General features: G+C 41.8%; 2 long non-coding RNA genes across 3 annotated transcripts in view; one reads left to right on the top strand and one right to left on the bottom strand.

The window, feature by feature from the left end:
• The window catches only part of LOC138797843 (uncharacterized), a 32,198-nt gene that overhangs the window by 462 nt on the left and 15,278 nt on the right, over positions 1-16,458 (top strand). The gene's annotated exons all lie outside the window — the stretch shown is intronic.
• Positions 11,243-12,335, bottom strand: LOC138797844 (uncharacterized). Its single transcript, XR_011364003.1, has 2 exons — positions 12,063-12,335; positions 11,243-11,955 (listed from the first exon to the last, which is right to left on the bottom strand). It is a non-coding gene; the product is annotated as an uncharacterized lncRNA (long non-coding RNA).

Below are 16,458 nucleotides of genomic sequence, written 5' to 3'. Positions count from 1 at the left end.
TATCCTTATTTATTATTCTTATTATTATTTGTATTACTTATTTACAAATTATTACTACTTATTTATTTATTCATTCATCTATCTACATATTTATTATTATTAATAAATTTATTATTAATAATAATAATTCTTATTTATTTATCTATGTACATGTTTATTTTTTTTTAAAATAAATTATTGAATTATTTATTATTATTATTATTAATAATAATAATAATAATATTTTGTATCTGGGCGCCCTGTGGCTGTATTATTACAGCACTTATTATAGTGTAATATATAAAGCCAGAGCGATGCTGGCTTTTGCCCTGTCTAAAGCAGTACTATATGAACGGTTACATGTGCACTATATGATGGTATATTTTAGCACCATCAACACTTATGGTGCAGTATAGTACTGCTTTAGGCCAGCACTATATATATATATATATATATATATATATATATATGTGTGTGTGTGTGTGTGTATATATATATATATATATATATAGTGGTGCCTTGGATTACGAGCATAATTCGTTCCGGGTCCGTGCTTGTAATCCAAATCCACTCTTAAACCAAAGCAAATTTTCCCATAAGAAATTATAGAAATGCAGACAATTGTTTCCACACCCCCAAAATAATAATTTATTATTCTGAATAACATGTAGGACAGATGAAACAAACATTCAGAAACAGCAGAATCTGTGATATTATAAGTTACTGTACAGTAATGGAGAAGATGGGAAACACAAGGGCGGACAGAGACTGCAGGGAGCATGAAGGAATGAGCAGGACAGATGTGGGCACATACATGCAGCGCTCTCTGTCCGGGGAGAGAGAGGTTACAGCTATGAAGAGATTACCTCCACAGTCCTGTCCCCTGATGTAAGCCCCAGCCTGAAGTGGATCTGCTATGATCTGGAAGGTGAGGGAGACTTCCTGGGTCAGAGTACAGGGCTGTAGACCCCACTATGCAGACCATACCCCTACCCCACTCGCACTCCCACCCAGGACAGGGAGCTCTTAAACCAAAGCAATGCTCTTAAACCAAGTCACAATTTTGAAACACTGTGAGCTCTTAAACCAAAACGCTCTTAAACCAAGGTACCACTGTATATATAATTTTTTTTCCCTTTAATATTTATTTGTTGAAATATATCATATCTATATTCTCCAACTTATTTATTATTATTACTTATTTATTTTTCTTGTTTATTAGTTCCCCACCACAGATTTTTGGGAAAGGGGCCAAAACACACAACAAAAAGTTATTTTGCTAATGCAAATCATTAGTACAATTGTATAGGTGACGGCCCCAGCACTCCAGTGATTCTAAAAACTAGAAGCTTTATTTCATAAAAAAAAGTTAAAATATGGTCTGACCATGACCATGTCATGACTATGATTAAGCGCATGTGTGCGCGAAACATGTTTGTTTACCTGCAACAGCATGTGCTATGAATTTTTATGAAATAAATCTTATAGTTTTAAGAATTACTGGAGTGCTGGGACTTTCACATTTACATTTTTCCCTATGGACGAACAACTGGCTACTTTAGGACTTGTGCACCCTCCTGATGATCTATGACCTGCTAGGGAATGTAAGGTCAAGGGGGTGAGTAAGCAGAGAGAGGAGGAAAGCAGGGCTGTTCAAAACAACATCCTGGAATCTTCTCTCACCAAGCTCCCAGATAAGCACTGACTTCTTTGACCTGTGAATCCAGCGTTTTATGTGCCCAGACAGTCTACAAACTGTACTGCTGCTTCTCTGCTCTCTCTGCTCACTCAGCCCCCTTGGCCTCTCCCTCCTCCATAGAATATAATGGATTCAGCAGCTTCACTTTGAAGACGGCTTTGCCTGATAATGAGCAGATAAGAAGTGTGTGTGTGTGTGGGGGGGGGGGGGAGGTTGTAAAACAGCTTTTTGAGGACAGAAAGAGGCTTTTTTGCATAATGAGCTGATGAGCTCATTCGCAGCTTTGGACGGGGATAACTCGGTGGCGGGACAGGCTCCGGGAACGGGAATTCTCGGAAGCGGTAAGTATATCAGTCTGCACCGGGGGGGTCCGCCGGGCTCTGCCCTGGCACGGGGGGTGACAGGTTAAAAAATATATTAGAATAAATTATGGAGGAGATTTATCAAACATGGTGTAAAGTGAAACTGGCTGAGTTGCCCCTAGCAACCAATCAGATTCCACCTTTCATTTTCCAAAGAGTCTGTGAGGAATGAAAGGTGGAATCTGATTGGTTGCTAGGGGCAACTGAGCCAGTTTCACTTTACACCATGATTGATAAATCTCCCCCTGTGGGTGCAGATGATAGAGCCTAGAGCCATTGGCTTCCATGTATTCTTTGTGAAATCCTCCTTCCCTCAGCTTCCTGTTAGTCTGGTCATGTGCTTTGACGCTTGTGTTCTCCCTGTTTACTCTCCTTTACACAGACGCACACTTAGCACATTTAGGTTTCTCTATTACTGTATCTCTTGTCTCACCACACTCTACTTTGATTCTGCTCACATGAGATGTATCCTACTGCGGTGAGCAGCACAGGCGTCTGTTTCTGATTCCAGAGGAAGTAGCGATCACTACCACAATAATAAATATTTCGTTTTATATATAATTAAACAAGTATATAAAAATAACGACTCTTTGTTTTCTGCACAACATAAAAGCCCCATCATTCCCTTTGCTGCATAGTAAATATTCACTGTAACGCTATGTTCAGACAACGTATTTTTTATGACAAGAACGGCCGTTGTTAGCAAATAAAACAGGCTATTCTTTTCTTAAAATAATGAGCAGCATTAAAGGAGAAGTCCAGTGTATTATAAAAGCCAGCAGAATCGGCCTCGGGATTCCCGCTGGAAGGTATTTCCCCCCGAGTTGTGAAAAGGCCTGTCCCGGCTAATGGACTGGCCGCTCAGCCAATCAGAGACTGGAGTGGCGTCCCGCCCCAGTCACCAGGGTCCTGCAGCCAGACTCACAGGCATGGGGAGAGGGAAGTAGGTACTTGTGATCAATGTCTCCCCTTCCCCTGCCGACTGTGCTTCTCCTTTAAAATCAAGGCAAACAGTGGCCGTTGTTTACATAGTGTATTGAACAACATCCGCTGTTGGCTACGGCCGCACAAATAATTGACTTCAATTATTTGTGAGCGTTGTTCGGAAACATTGTCCGCAAATAAGACTGGTCAACGGCCAAAAAGGTTCCGACATGAAAACAGTTGATCTTAACTAATTTTGGGGTGCTGAAATCGAAAATGATGTTTAAATTTTGAAATTGGCTCTAATTTTTAAGATATAGACGTACTTTCTATATTTCTCACAGCCTATGATACAATACTAGGAAAAGTTTGCATTATCAGTATTGCATCATCAACTGGTATATTGTATCATCTTAGAATGACCAATATGGAAAAAAGGTATCAGGGTAAGGCTAGGTTCACACTGCGTTTTCAAAATCCGTTTTTTTTTTGTTGCAAAAAACGGATGAAAAAAAGTATGCATTTGTGTGCATCCGTTCTTCCATTGACTTCCATTATAAAAAAAAAAACTGATCAAAACGGATCAGTTTTTTTAACGGACACAAAAGTATTGTCAGCTACGTTTTTGTGTCCGTTAAAACGGATCCGTTTTTTTTTTTTTTACAATGGAAGTCAATGGAAAAATGGATCAAAACAGATGTACACAAATGCATCTGTTTTTTTCATCCGTTTTTTGCAAAAAATGGATGAAAAAAAACGGATTGCAAAAACGCAGTGTGAACCTAGCCTCAAAGGAACCCATCAATGCTTGCAGATTACTGTTGGACAGCTATCAGAGACAATCCATGTATGAATACAAAAGACACGTGTATATGCACCGAGAAGCCATTGAATAAGGAGCGACATTCCAGAGTTCAATAAACATTATTAATTTGTAAAAATTCTTAGATCTGCCTGTAAATTGTAGTTGATTTCAGATAGAACTAAGTTTCCTATGAATATATTTCAAAAGTTTATGAACAGTAACCTTGTTTTCTTATGATTGCAGAAGTAATAAATATGTCGGTTATTATACTGTATTCTATACAATTCACAAAACAGTAACATGAGAACTCTTCCATATCATAGAAACTAGAGACAATTCACATTTTCCTTGTGATATTTGAATTCAGCACATAAAAATTATTAAGAAATGGCTAATTTTATTTCAGAACCAAACAACTTTTGAAAATTTGTTGGCCAGTGGTAATCGACAGTTCACATGCTGTGTGGCTGTCATGTCAGCCGTATCGTCCGCAAATAACTGACGGTTCACGCGCTGTGTGGCTGTCATGTCGGCTGCAGTATGCCTGAAAATCAATGGTTAATTATTTTCCAGGCACACCCATACAGTGGCCGGATTTCAATGATTTAAAAAAAATGTTTGTCTGGCCCATAAGGCAGTATCGCCCGGTAAAACAGCAGCCGTTTTTTATACATTGTGTGAACATGACCTTTAAATGTGATCTTTGGTGTGTTACTGTGGTAGACTGTACAGAATGCTGTTTTTGTGGTGTTACTCCAACCTGTTCCCCTTCCTTATCTATTGCACCTCCATATTGCTGTGCTCCTTTAAGGGAACTAGTCAGCTCCTTTATGGTTTATAAACGTTTCCAAGTACCTTGTAGCTGTCGGGCAAAGCATATGCAGTGACGTGCAGAAGCCTGTGCCCGCAGGGCCTGTCTGTGATTGACCATTAAGTCTCATTGATTCCAAGCTTAAAGAAGAACTCCAGGCAGAGCCATTTTTAGTTGTATAAACGCAACCATGGCATCTTTGTGGTCAGACAGAAGTGTGCTCACTATGTCACTTTAATTTGTACTCCTGTGTGTTTATGTTTAATTCCTTTATGACTGCCCTTATGCCTTTTCACAGCGGTCATTAAAGGTCCTTATTCTCGGTGGCCTCTGGGGGTAAATAAGGTGGAGTGGGGTCCCCCGTGCATGGATCTTGGGAGTTTGGCTGTCAGTATGGCGGCTGGGCTCCTGCTGTATCTACTAGGAACAGAGGACCTATCATTCATGGTAGAGTAAACTCTATTGTTAGTAAATTAACCCTTTACATGCCTCTATTGTTCTAGCAGATCAGAGCTAGTTCATGATGGGGGGCCCAGAAAGGGAGAAGGTAGGCCCCGCTATAATGCTGCCATAGGACACAAATGTCAATATTACTTGACATCTCACTATTTGCACAGACAGTCAACCACTAAAAAAAAACTTTTAAACTTACAGCCCTGTGTCAAATTGGTGTGGCCGCCTCTTCATCCCTCCTCCCCAACTTCTTCATCATTAGGAACGCCCCAGGCAGAATTTTCACTCTTCATCACTTGTCTGAACACTGCACAGGTGCTGGATAGTTAAGGCACATGTGCAGTGTTCAGACAGGTGATGAATAGAAGAAATCCTGCCTTGGCATTCCTAATGATGAAGAGGTTGGGGAGGAGGGACGAAGAGGCGGCCACACCAATTTGACACAGGGCTGAAAGTTTAAAAGTTGTTTTTTTAGGACAATAACTGCATCACCTGCTGAACGGACTCCAGGACAGATCTTGGATTAAAAGCAGCTATCCGAAGGTACAAGTGGTTCGGAGGGGGGGGGGGGGGGGGGGGGGGACATAGTAGTTTGTGGGTACAGAGTCACTTTAAATAGTTACACTAGTGACTTTAGTGTAAGTTAGTCCCAACAATTTTTTTTTTTATAATTGTAGTTTTTTTTTTAAGATTTTCACAATATAAAGCAAGCGAACAATGAGATTTAAAGTGTTGCCTTGGTTTACGAGCATAATTCGTTTCGGGACCCCGCTTGTAATCCAAATCCACTTTTAAACCAAAGCTAATTTTCTCATAAGAAATTGGTTCCACACCACAAAAGTAGTGATTTATCATTTTGAAAACTAATGAGACAAACATTCAGAAACAGCAGGATATGTGATATTTATAAGTTACTGTACAGTAATGGAGAGGATGGGAAACACAAGGGCGGACAGAGACTGCAGGGAGCATGAAGGAATGAGCAGGACAAATGTGGGCACATACATGCAGCACTCTGTCCGGGGATAAAGGGTTTACAGCTATGGAGAGATTACCTCCACAGTCCTGTCCCCAGATGCAAGCCTCAGTCTAAAGTGGATCTGCTATGATTTGGAAGGTGAGGGAGACTTCCTGGGTCAGAGTACAGTGCTGTAGTCCCCGCTATACAGACCATGCCTGCTCCTTTCCCACTCCCCCTGCCACCCAGTACACGGAGCTCTTAAACCAAAGCAATGCTCTTAATCCAAGTTACTCTTTAACCAAGGTACCACTGTGTATATATAATGCAATGCAAGAGAGTGTATATATAATTAATGCGACATGGAGAGAAAGGAGCTGCTGCACATCACACCTATGGCTGATGCAGGGCCATTCCATGGCCTCCCTTCCCTGCATGTGCACCCTCTGCGGGGTTAGCGGTCGCTGACTGACACAGTGTGGAAGTAGTGTAGGGACCCCTGTGAACCAGGAGACCGGCACGTGGTACATGAGGCAATATGGTTTGATCAAATTATATGCCAACATCCTGGCGTTGGTTTTTAAAAATAGCCGAGAGGCATTAGTATCAGCCATAGGTGGGATGTGCAGCCGCTCCTTTCTCTCCATGTCGTATATTATATATAATTAATACATACATGTTTCATGTTTATTTGCTTCATGTCCCATTTTCTTTATCACGTCTTCAGTTGGAGTGTATGCCTGTTAAATATTATACTATTATTATTATACACTACACTAGATTTTAATGTATGGTCAAAAAGTATATAGAGGAATATCTGAAACTACAGACTGTTCCTGACACGCTGTGATCTCTGGCATGCCGTGGTTTGTTTGTTCTATGGTTATAAAATATGTCTTCATTATGACTGGTGTCGTGCTCGGTCAGCTGCGCCAGTACTGTGGTCTGGAATTAAGGTCAGATAGTCGCCATCCTGTTGCGGCTCATCTCTGTTCTCTGTTTGCCATGAAGCAGCAGGACAGCGAGGATCAGCACATCTGTTGGGCCAAGAGGAGGTAATTGAGAGATGTGACATTATGGCTCCCTGTCTTACAGTAAGGAAGATGGAGCTTAGTGTCTGGAACATCAATTATGTGGAGGGCCACCATTCCTGATTGTATGTGACATGTCTATTTATTCTGAGGCAGCAATATATTCCAACTTCCATTAAAGAGAAGTTCTAGTTTTAACTTTTTTCCTGTATGACTGCCCCCTTGTAAGACTATGGGGGAGATTTATCAAACATGGTGTAAAGTGAAACTGGCTCAGTCGCCCCTAGCAACCAATCAGATTCCGCTTTTTATTCCACACAGGCTCTTTGGAAAATGAAAGGTGGAATCTCATTGGTTGCTAGGGGCGACTGAGCCAGTTTCACTTTACACCATGTTTGATAAACCTCCTCCTATATTTTAAAACTCAGCTGGTTGGACTGGCCCACCAGAGGACCGGTGGGCCCCCAGCTTTAGAACCTGCACTAACACTGACTGACATGTCTTTTCTCACTGGTTTTTCATTGGTTGGCCCCCAGGATCATTTCCTCTGGTGGGCCCCAGATACCCTAGTCCAACACTGGGTTAGAGATTTTCTCCCCCCATTCTTTCCGAGACAAGTCCCTATCTGCAACTTTGTAGCAACTTTGTAATGCAAGGAGGATTTAGGAGGTTTTTCAGGAAAAATTAGCATGTCCCCTATCCACCGGATAAGTAAAAGGTTGCGGGTCCAACCTCCATACCCTCCCCGGCTTCTTTATTATAATGGTAGCCATTGGTACAGCACATGACCCCTGGCTCTGTTCATTCTTTGGAGCCACTGGAAAGATCCAAGTAAGCTCTCTTCTGGCTTACTTGGCTCTTTACAACGGCTCTATAGAAATAAATAGAGCGCAGGTTACATGCCGTACCCGTGGCTGTATTCATAACAAAGAAGCTGGGGCCCAATATGGAGATCTGCTAGGGGTACAGAGATCGGACCCTCCGCAATCTCTTACTTGTACCCTATCCTGCGATTCAAAGAGTGTCTTTAATTTTGACGCCAAAGGCTATGTTCACATAATGTCAAGAATAGAGAAAAGGCGGGCGATTTTGAAATTTAAAATAACGTCCGTTTTTGCCACGATTTAACTGACTGCAATGGCAATACATTGAAGTCAATGAAAAGACGGACGCCCAATGCACACAATGTATTGAATAACGGACGTTTTTGCCCCAGGCGTCAAAATAATGAACATGATCATTATTTTTGGACGTCTTTTGCAAACAGCGGACGTTTTTTATTAGTTGTTCAACAACAGTTTTTCATTTGTCACCGTTCTTTCTCCGTTTCGACTATTAAATTAAAAGGACTTTTCAATTAAGCCGCATCCAAAGGGCAATTATTAACCCCAAACTAGATGTACCAACACCAGTCATTGCACCAAGGAGAGGCCAGACAGCTAAATAACGTCCGTTATTTTAGACTCATAATAACAGACATCATTTTAAACTGAGCTGAAAAAACGTGTGAACATAGCCATACACTTAAGTACATATTTTATAACCCAATTATTGTGCATCAGATATTTGTAACAATTTTTTTAAACCATAACTTTTATTTTTTGATTAGCATAGCTGTGTGTAATCTATAGGGTGTGGTACAAATGACATCTTATCTTTATTCTGCTGGTCAATACAATTGTGGCAATACCATATTTTTGTTATGTACACGTTAGACTAGTGTGTAATAGCTCATTCATTTTCATTGTGTGAGCTGTTATTTTTGTTAATACCATTTTGGGGAGACTTTTTAAAGGGGTACTCTAAAAGAAAGAAATAGTTTTCATATCAACTGCTGTCAGAAAGTTAAACAGTTTTTTAAATTACTTCTATTTAGAAATCTTTAGAAAGTCTTTCAGTACTTATCAGCTGCTGTATGTCCTGCAGTAAATGGTGTTTTGTTTCTGTCTGACACAGTGCTCTCTGCTACCACCTTTGTAATAAGAACTGTCCAGAGCAGAAGAGGTTTTCTATGGGGATTTGCTGCTGTCATGGGCAGTTCCTGGTGGCAGCAGAGAGCACTTTGTCAGACTGGAAAAACTTCTACCTTCTACAGGGCATACAGCAGCTGAAAGTACTGGAAACCTTTTTTTTTTAAATAATTAATTTACAAATATGTCTAACTTTCTGACACCAATTGTTTCGAAAACCTTTTTTGCACAGGCAAAGTCCTCTGTGTTCGTAAGATATTTTTACGGCTTCATTTGAGTAAAAAAAAAAAAAAAAAAAAAACACTTTTAACCTCTGAACATTTTATTAATAGACATGACCTTTCAATATTGGCACAAAGACAAGGCATGACTCCCCTGGAAGTGGACTTTGGTCACGAAGGTATCTTACAAGTATCCTTATAAACATTCAGCTTCCTAAATAAATAATAGGACTTCATTGGGAAAGAAAAATGTGCATAAATAACAATGCTGAGAATGGTGAATCTGGGAAAATGTTAAAGATGAAAACATTAATATTCCATCAAGAGCGCTGTAGGCAAAAAGTCCGTTTTCCTGTGTTTTTTTTTTAAACTTTTGCTGCAATTTTTTTTTAAAATTGTGGCTACACAATTGGCACAATTTTATTGCTATATTGTTTTTACCATGATTTGTATAATCACAGTAAAATAGTGCAAATTTTTGGCTGCGATTTTGGCAAAAGTTGTAAAACCACACTGTGGCTGGCTGGCTTCACACTCTCTCTTTTTTTTTTAAAGTAAAAACAGCAATAAAAATGCAATCACTCCCCCCCCCCAACAACGCCAACGGCCAGATGTTACCTGGAAGTCAGTGGAAGTTTATGATTTGCCTAACACACATGGCATTTTTTGGGGTGACATTTTTCTCTCCTCTGGCGACTTTGCGGCTCTGTGGCAATTTTTGCAAAACGCAACAGGCAGGGGGTGTGGTGTTTTTTTCAGCAAACTGTGGTATTTTTCTGCAATAGACTTCAATGGAAGTCTTCTGCTCCACTAGAAAGCACCATAGCCTATGCATATGATGCTTTTTTATTGGAGTTATTCTGAGGGAAAAACATCACAGTTTGGTCCCCAGGGGGTTGAATTAAACCCCTCTGGGCGGACTGTGCTCCGTTCCGGGGGGGGGGGGGGGGGTGTTTAACTTACACTCTCTCTTTCACTTCTCCCGGTCTTTAATAATAGTTCAGCCACTGATTGGCTGAGATGACGCTTGTGCATCGTTATCTCATCCAATCTACAGCTGCAGTGAGAGACGTTGATTTGCTGGTGACAGATTTAAAGATCTAGAGCCCGGCACACTTCTAGATGAGTGTGCCAAGCTCTGGTGAAGAATGAAGACATCTGAGGTGAGTATCTATAGGGCCCCCCTTCCTTTCTGGGATGGGTACATTGTGACAGCAATGTGGCCCCATGGTGTTAAGTGAGGATGGCATGCATCCTCACTTAACCCCTTGTGTGGCCGACTGTAAGCAGCATCTGCCATGACCTGTCAAAATGATGGGTGTTCCGCTCCTGGCTTTTTTGAGTTTTTCCCTTTTTGTTTTTCAGATATTGGTATCCAGAGGGTTGCGTCAGATTCGGTGGACTATGTCAATGACTGGCAGTTTTTTTTTTATAAAATGGACAACGAAGGGTGTGGGGGTGTTATTTTTTGGAGAAAAAAATAACTTTTTTCTATTGTATAGTATTTTATTTTTGTTTTATTACAGGCTTAGTAGTGGAAGCTGTCTGATAGATGGCATCATTACTAAGTCGGGGCCTAGTGTTAGGGTCCTATTCCACGGGCCGAGGAGGGCCCGATCAACGATGTAAACGAGCGTCGATCTGCTAGATCGCCGCTCGTTTACTGGGCCTATTGCACGGCCCGATGATCGTTGAGCGAGGCCCTTGCAGCAACATACATTACCTGTCAGGTCTTCTTCTCCGCGCTTTCTTCATCCCCGGGTCCCGCACGCTCTATCTTCAGAATGGTCGGTCAGCTGACAGGCCACACTCAGCCAATAACAGGCTGCGGTGGTCCCGGCCTGTGATTGGCTGAGCGCTCCGTCAGCTGACTGGCCATTCTGAAGATAGAGCGCGCGGGACCCGGGGATGAAGAAAGCGCGGAGAAGAAGACCTGCAGGTAATGTATGCTGCTGCTGCTGCGTTCTTTTCTAAATTATTTATTGACAATAGCTGTATTCACACAAAGATAGTAAAAAAGACAATAATATATCTGAATGACAATGTTATTTTATTTAAACATCAGGATATTATCAATTCCTACTCCGAGGAGCATCATAGTCACACAAGGTAAGGTGGCTGAGGAAAGTGTAGATACAGAATTTTAAAAACCTCTGAAATTCTTCTCTTGAATAGCTATGGGATATGTAGCAATGTCTCCATTTCTCTTTATGTCTTGTACTATACAACAGAGGCTATAAAGCAAATTCTGGATCCAGATGTTAGGTACCATCTAAGAGCTGAGCTAGGCTCCCTAGGTTCGTATTGTGGGAAAGAGAACATTTTATCCCGTCCTTGTTCTCCTCGCTTGTCAGCTCTTGGGGTTGGGGAGTCGGCACCAGAGATGGGTTCTCTATAGGGTTATGTAGTAATGCCATCCATGCACAGTGGCCTCTCTCTCTCCCCTTGAGGGTTTCCATGTTGCATATGCAGCTGGATATAGCTGGGATATAGTTGCAGCTCTTTTCCTATGTAAGTCCAGAATTCCTATTTTCAATGTTCCATCGTCCATTAGAGATCCTGGTACTGTGCAATTCCACTTGAAGAAAGTGTCATCTTCTTGTAAGTTCAACAATTTCATTGAAGAATCCTGAAAACTCCCCAGCAAATGTCTTGCAGCGGTAGCAGCCTCACTCCTCCCATTAGCTCCACCAGTATAGTCTATTAAACTGTATGGGAGAATCTAAGGGATCACAGTTTATCCTGTAAGAAGAATACAGATATGTTGTTTGTTGTATTGAGTTAATAAGTAATAGCTCTGTACCCCCCCCCCCAACCTCCCTATAAGTAATAAGACAGGTGTAACTCACCGCTTTATAGTCCATATTACACTATTCAGCTGTTCCGACGGGTCAGAATATCCCCTGCGATTCGATGATCCTTCGCACCCTTTCCTCAACATCAGTCACATCATTGTTAGGGAGCTTGCATCTTTCTCTATATTGGCGGATTAGATCTGTAAGCTTCCCCTCAATATGGTCCTGTACATAATCCTGACCAATAGAGGTGACAGCATTAAAAAATAATCTAATCAGCCAGCGCATTTTTATCAGTCAGATAAGTCCGAGCAATTGTCCGACCAACCAACCAACTCGGTGGCTAAAAAGTCACTGACAACACTGGGCTGGAGACAGTAACAAGTAACCATTCCGCTATGACATCACAGGACTCGCTATGACCGTAACCATAGTGACATAATATGACATCACAGGACTTGCTATGATCATAACAGCAGCAACATAATATGACATCACAGGACTTGCTATGATCATAACAGCAGCAACATAATGCCGGTGCTTTATACCAATTGTCTGTTCAATAAATTAAAGGTTGATTTTAATTTTCACTTTCTACTTACTAGATAGATAAAACATAGAATGGGAGAGGTAACACAATGTATTATAAAGCCTTGGTCAGACTTGGAGTCTTGTGCACCCTGGGGGAGATTTATCAAACATGGTGTAAAGTGAAACTGGCTCAGTTGCCCCTAGCAACCAATCAGATTCCTCCTTTCATTTTCCAAAGAGTCTGTGAGGAATGAAAGGTGGAATCTGATTGGTTGCTAGGGGCAACTGAGCCAGTTTCACTTTACACCATGTTTGATAAATCTCCCCCATAGTCTCTAATTCTGAATCCTTATCCATCAACCCAGTATCCGTCATTCCAGAAGCTACATAAGACACAAGCTATACTTACAAGTCTCTTAAATGGTCGCTGTCTCTGGTGTAAACCACCCATACCAACCAATCACAGCTCAGCTTTCAGCCCTGGTAAAATGAAAGGGAACTGTGATTGGTTGCTGTGGGCAGTTTACACTAGTGGATATTTTATACTCTTAGATAAATCTGGGCCTTTATTACATGGAGCGATAAACGGACGAATTAGCAAGATTCAGACGATTATCGCTATATGTCATAGAGACATTGATCAGCTGATGAATCTTTCATCAGGTGTTGGGTGTGCATCAATACAAGAGATGTGCGGCTGATGGCTGGTGACTGTGTAAAAAAAAAAAATCCTACATAAGTAACAGGCAGCTCATTTTGAGGCAGTTAATTGTACAATCACGGCCGTCGTTGTTAAATAACGTCCGTTACTTGGCCTTAAAATGAAAGCTGTCTTTTAGGACGCCTGTCACTTTAGGGCCACGTAACTGTCAAATGGACGAAAAAAAGATGGTGTATGAACAATGCCTCAATGTAACTTAAAACAATCACAGCACCTGGTTAAAGCCTGGCTAACTGGAACAGTCCAACTATATAGCAAAGGTTTCTTGGACAAGCTATGTAAGCTGATGTCTGTATATTTATATTAGTGGCGTCGTATACCAGGTACCCTTTGTCTTTGGTCCTGGTGCTGCAGACTTGCTTTTGGCGCTGTCCCTATACTTCCCAGGAACCCAATCTGACTACATCTCTGCTGGGCTCTGTGGCTTAGCTACCATGGCAGACCACACAACTGCTATGGGGCCCGGGCCACTTTTGGCAAAACTTGTCTGCCTCCATAGTACTAACGGGCAGCCCTTCCGGCACTTCACCAACAGCACCCAATACCCCCATGGACAGTGACAGGGCGTGCTACTCCAATGCCCCCCCCCCCAGCAGAGACAGCGTTTTGACGCGGCCGTTGTCACCATGCTCATCACCACAACCCCACTACCCCGACTACCAATAGTGTGTCTCAGGGAGGCACCATCCCCAGTCTCCAACCCATATGGCCCTAACTGTGAGACTGGCACCCTATAAAACCAATCTCTGTGTGCAAGCTCCCATGCCCCTCACATCATGGACTGAGGCATATGAGTGGGTATGCGCTGGTATATTGCAACTCCTTGCTAGAACATTGTGGCTTGTTTGCATTCAGCTGGGCACTAGTGTTTTACCCTGTCCTTGTATTAGTAAGTACGGCCATTTTCAGTGATAAATGTTTTGTATTCCCTAAGACAGAGGAAATCTACCAATAAATAGAGATGCCTTACACTTCAAAAATAGGCTTTGAAGAATCTATGTATCGCCTGAAGATGACATTTTAAATTGCAAATGTTGCTATTTTATTCAGATGAAATATTTATACTGCATTTTGGATACAAGCATTTTGATATTGCCTAATTTGCAACACAAGAGCACGATGTGCAGAACTGCAGCCTGCAAAAATATATGTTGACTGTGGCTTTGTTACATTTAAAGGGGAAGTCCGGCCAGACCCATTTTTTAGCAAGTGCTGGGGAGGGGGAGGATGAAAGAACTACTGTATTATGCTCGAACCTCTTCCGCTCCAGCGCTAGTGGACACATACCGCCCCTCTGGTCCCCGGCCGCTTCCTGATCTGAGCAGGGATCTGGGTTGTAACGTGTGAGGTCTGCTCAGCCAGTCAACGGCTGTAGTGGGGTCCAGCCTTGGCCGCGGACTGGCTGAGTGGACCTCACACATCACGACCTGGGTCCCCGCTAAGACCAGGAAGCAACCGGGACCAGAGAGGCGGTATGTGTCCACCAGCGCTGGAGCGGGGGAGGTAAGAGCATGTTATTTTGGTATGACACCTGAACAAACTAGTTTTAACTGGGTGTGTTAAGATAAGAAGAGACACCCGTAGTGGGACACTACAATTTCTTTTATCCTCCAGCCAGGGGCGGATTATCTTTACCATAGACCCCGGGCTGTTCACCAAGCATGGGCCCCCCTAACCCCACTGTAACTATGGCAGCACTAGTGTGGTATTCATGGTACAGGATAGATAATGTCATGATGCCGGATTTGTGCAAAATTGCTGTAAAAAGCAGCATTTTTTTTGCAAATCATGGCAGAACTGTGCCAGGAGACATTACACTACTGAAAGTATAAGTCTTTTTGGGTGGCCGTAGGCCCCCCAGGAGCTCAGGGCCCCGGGCTACCGCCCGAAAAGGACCAATTATAATCTGCTACTGCCTCCATCTCTCCAGCACTTGCTAAAAAAAAAGTACCCAGTGGACCGCGCAAATTTTGATCTTTGCGCTTTCGTTTTTTCCTCCTCCCCTTCTAAGAGCTCCAGCACTTTCAGTTTTCTATCTACAGGGCCATGTGGGGGCTTGTTTTTTTTACAGGAATAGTTGTACTTTGTTGGCGTCTTTCATTTTACCATAACATGTATGATGGAATCCCAAATATATAATTTATGAAGATATAAATACGTGAAATCGTAAAAAAGAATGCAATATGCTAACTTTTGGGGGGTTCCTGTGTCTACATAATGCACTATACGGTAAAAGCGACATGATACCATTATTCTATAGGTCAGTCCGAACACAACCACATGCAGGTTACACAGATTCTCTTATGATATATATTATTTTTTAATGAAATCCTTTTTTGACAATTATTAGTAAAATGGGCCTATAACTTATAACTATAACTTATAACCTATGGGGCTGTATGGGGTGTAATTTTTTCCGCCATGATCTCTAGTTTTTATTGAAGATCGGACATTTGATAATTTTTTTTATATATAATGTAACATAAAATCGGTAATCCGCGCACTTTTTTTCCCTCTTTTTGTCTACGCCGTTCGCTGTTCGCAATGATGCTGTTACGCACACTACTGAATATTATATGTTTATTTATTTATTTTTATATGTTTTATTTATATAATAATAACGCGCCACATCGTTTAAGGAGTTAGTGGCACGCTGCAGCGCGATCACTGCAGCCTGTCATTGACGGTGAGGCGCCAGCTGCTCAGGACGCCCAGGGTACACCCAGGTTCGTCTGGGCACAGACTCTTAGAGCGTACCGGTACGTCCTAGGTCGTCTAGGGGTTAGAGGGGATGTCCACCAAAAATCTTTTTCTTTCAAATCAACTGATATCAGAAAGTTATAAAGATTTGTAATTTGCTTCTATTAAAAAATCTCAAGTCTCCCCATACTTATTAGCTGCTGTATGTCATGAAGGAAATGTTTAGTTTTTAGTCTGACGCAGTGCTCTCTCCTGACATCTCTGGCCGAGACAGGAACTGTCCAGAGCAGGATAGGTTTTCTATGGGGATTCATAGAAAACCAAGACAGAGTTCCTGTCTCAGCCAGAGATGTCAGCAGAGAGCAGTGTCAGACTGAAAATAAAACATTTCCTGCATGACATACAGCAGCTGATAAGTACTGGGAGACTTGAGATTTTTTAATAGAAGTAAATTACAAATCTATATAACTTTCTGATATCAGTTGATTTGAAAGAAAA

This window comes from Dendropsophus ebraccatus, chromosome 7, assembly GCF_027789765.1.
Source record: "Dendropsophus ebraccatus isolate aDenEbr1 chromosome 7, aDenEbr1.pat, whole genome shotgun sequence".
NCBI lineage: Eukaryota > Metazoa > Chordata > Amphibia > Anura > Hylidae > Dendropsophus > Dendropsophus ebraccatus.
This window is presented reverse-complemented; position numbering and strand designations above follow the sequence as displayed.